Source organism: Phyllostomus hastatus, unplaced genomic scaffold, assembly GCF_019186645.2.
Source record: "Phyllostomus hastatus isolate PE091 unplaced genomic scaffold, TTU_PhHast_1.1 phas_scaffold_129, whole genome shotgun sequence".
Taxonomy (NCBI): Eukaryota; Metazoa; Chordata; class Mammalia; order Chiroptera; family Phyllostomidae; genus Phyllostomus; species Phyllostomus hastatus.
The window spans coordinates 34155609-34159206 of NW_025334009.1; the positions used below are offsets into that span (position 1 = coordinate 34155609).

Here is a 3598-nt window from a genome sequence, read left to right on the forward strand (position 1 = left end):
CCTTTACTGCAAGAGGCACGAGTCATCTCCAGAGATTCCTCTAACCTCAGAATAGCCAATGTTTTCTTCCGTGCTGTGTATACTGCTCTATAACACAGCCTTCACTTTTCAGCCCACTTCTGTGCATTACCATAACGATAGCAAGGAACATCAACTCTTTCATTCTCCTACTCTTAAGCATGGCTCAGAAGCCCGCCATGGTTTGGCTCTGCCTTTCTCCCCTGTGTCCCTCCTCCAACCCCGTGCCCACCCTTCCTGCCCTCTTCCAGTATCACACTTTCATGTTCCATCTTGACTTGCCATCTCAGTCCCCTCTCTTCAGAATCCCCCATTCATTCAACAGACATTTGTTTGTTTTATAATACTAACCTCTACCAGGCACTGTTTTAGGCATCAGTGATATAAAGGTGAATAAAATTAATGAAGTCCGTGTCCTCGTGGCACTTACATTCTAGTACAACGACAGATAATAAGCAAACAAATGTGTAATGTGCTAGCAGGAAATGAGATGTACTATGATTAGAAAGCAAGTTGAGGGACTGGAGAATAAGAAAAGTTCTTTTCGTACAGATTAGTCAGCAAAGGCGTCTCTGAGGATGTGACATTTGATCAAAGACCTGGATGAAATACGAGTCTGCCAGGCAGATGTTTAGAGGAAGAGTGTTCCAGGCAGAGGGGCAGTGAGTTCAAGGCCCTGAGGCAGTAATGAGCTTGGCATGTTCAAGGAAGAGCAGGAAGACCCCAGGGGTTGGAGAAAAAGAGAAAGGGGGAGAGTGAGAGAATTGGGCTCAGGGAGGTGGTGGGAGCAAGTAAGGAGCCTCGTAGCCAATAGTAAGGACTTTGGATTTTATTCAGAGTTTAATAGGAAGTCATTGGAGAGTTCTGAGCAAAAGAGACATCTGATCTGAATTTTTAGAAGATCATTGTGGAGGCTGTGTAGAGAATCCCCTGTAATAGGGCAAGAACGGAAACAAGGAGAACAGTTCAAGGCTATTGTCATGTACATAAGAGATGAGGGTGATAGTGGTAGAAGTACTGAGAAGTGGTCAGATTCAGGATTTAATCTAAAGGTAGAGGCAACAAGCTTTATTCAAGAATTCAATATAGGATGTTAAAGAAAAAGAGGAAAGAAAAATGCCTAGAGTTTTAGCCTGAGCAATTGCATAGGAGTTGCCATTTACCAATACAGTGAAGACTGTAAGAGAAGTGGACAGGGTAGGGAGAATCAAGAATTCTTATTCGGGCATGCCAACTTTGAGATGCCTGTTAAATAAACAAGGGACTTGGAAGAGTGGGGCTGCTAGTATAAATTTGGATGATATATAAAACCATGGAACTTGATGAGGTCACCGAGGGAGAATAAGAGAGGAGAGAAGATAGGAGAGCTAAGGACCATGCTCGGGGGTCCTTGAACATTTAGGAGAAGATGTGGAAGATCAGCACAGGAATGGAAGAAGCACCCATGAGGCAGGCAGAGATCTAGGTGCATAGGTGTCCTGAAAGCAGAAGAGAAAGCCTAGGCAATGGCCATTTATCCTTCAAAACTCCAGTAAGTCTTGTCTGATATATTTTCTACTCTAACCCCCAGCCTATGCCAGGGACCCCTTCTGTGCTCCCATTGTTCCCATAGAACATATCACACTGTGTCATAGCCAATGGCCTGCTTGTCTGATCCACCAAAGGGAAGAGGCATTTGGTAACTCCTCCTCGAATGAACGTCTGTGCCAGACTGGAGCACACAGAGCTGGGCCTTTGCCTTCCTGAAGCTTTTTATCCAATTTGTTAAGGAAGAGAAAGAAATCCCTGAGTAACTAACTATAGCCCAAGGCTGCTGCTCAGATGAGTGTCTCATCAAAGGCAAGTGAAAGCCAGCCATGAAGTGAAGGCTGGATTTGAGCTGTACCTTGGGAGCCTCCACCTCCACCTCCACAGCAGTAGTAACAGCTGCTGGCTTAAGTGATGGGCTCTGTCAGCCCATCCCTTCTGGCCAAGAGCCAGATCATTCCCTGAGCAGCATCCTTACATTTGCTCAGAAATGATGACAGTTCTGCTGCAAATCACCTTTGGGATGACCTGGAACACTACAAGAGGCCACAGCAGCATGATGTAGGATAGGTTTGAGCCCTGGCCTACATGGCTTAGACCAGTCTGGTATTGTTTCTTCAGATTTGTATGGCACGTAAGTTTTCAACAGCTACTAAACTTCAACCTCTAGAATAAAGGCCTAACTGCCCTACCTAAGTCCGTCTAAGGAAAGATGACCTTGCTTCCTTAGATAATAATAGATAGCAGAAACAGTAGGGGCATGGTCTCAGCTAACCTCTGAGGAAGATCCAGAAAGAATCTGAATTGGCATTTTTAAAGAATAATACAGAGTTTTGATCAAGACCCTCTTGTGGACATTCCCACCATGTCCCACAGTAAAGCCTATTATCTGAGGCAGACATCTCTCAGGTTTCTTCTGTCATTAAGGCTTTGGGAGCCTTTGACTTTCAAACACTTACAGGTGAGGAACTGTTGCTAACCAGCTGTCTCCACCCCAGGCTCAGAGGGCATCAGGTTTTGGGGGAGAGGTGGATGGTCATTCGGGGTAACATATGACATCAGTCACAAACTTGTTTCTGTAGGAAGATTTCCTTGTAAAACCCAGCTCACTCATAACTTGGAGACCGTCTTCTGATGGGTTGAACTATTGTAACTATTATCTTTATAGAGCCTTAGATAATTGCAAGAATATCCCTTAGTATACCACTTTTAAAACTAGATCATATCTATTACTTTGCTATACAGAAACCGCACTTGAGTCCAGCTTATTGCATGCCCGATCTACTTGCTACTTTCAACAGCTAATAGTAACTGAAAATGTTAGCCTTGCCTAGTTAACATAGAAGAGAAGGCCATTGCTAAAACCTGACTTCCTAATTCCCACAATTGCTGTGCCTTTAGAAACCCTACTAAGCTCATAACAGGAGTAGTAAAGGAGGCCTCCTCAGCCCTAGCTCCAGTCACTGCCACATTATACCTGGCCCTCTGCACCTAGTGAGCGTTCAGGCACCATAATACACACATGCCCCACATTGATCAGTGTCATCAGGAGAAGATGCGATAAGATCATAACCAGTTTTGAGGCATTGGAACCATGACGCTGCCTCATCCCATGAGCTCTTGGCCCCTTGCACGTACCTTCTAATCAGCACCTAAACACCTTCCTGGGTCGTTTCTAGTTTCGCAAACACTCAGCGTCCTTCACAGTGTCCTGTAGCACTAGGTAAAAACTGCATGGCAGTAGACCATAATTCCAGATCCGTGACAACTGTTTGCCAGTGACAAAGGAAAACTACCATGTCGCTGGGCTATAGCAGGTGTAAGAGCGAGAGCAGCCCTTTCTGAGAACCCCAGGAGGGATGCAGGCAGCTAGGGTGAAAGTGTCTTCTGACTGCAGATTTCTGCCCCATAGGGCAGGTGCCTGGCTGGCCTCACCCCAGTTCACTTTGGGGAATCTAACATTTTAGACTTTCCCCACTACCATCTTCAAGCCCCAGGTTTTTCCCTCATTTATACTTCTGAAATGACGACCAAAGGAACTTTGTGATTCCAG

At 45.2% G+C, this 3598-nt stretch overlaps 1 protein-coding gene across 3 annotated transcripts in view; it reads left to right on the plus strand.

The window, feature by feature from the left end:
• The window catches only part of ARMC8 (armadillo repeat containing 8), a 102952-nt gene that overhangs the window by 96892 nt on the left and 2462 nt on the right, over window positions 1–3598 (plus strand). The gene's annotated exons all lie outside the window — the stretch shown is intronic.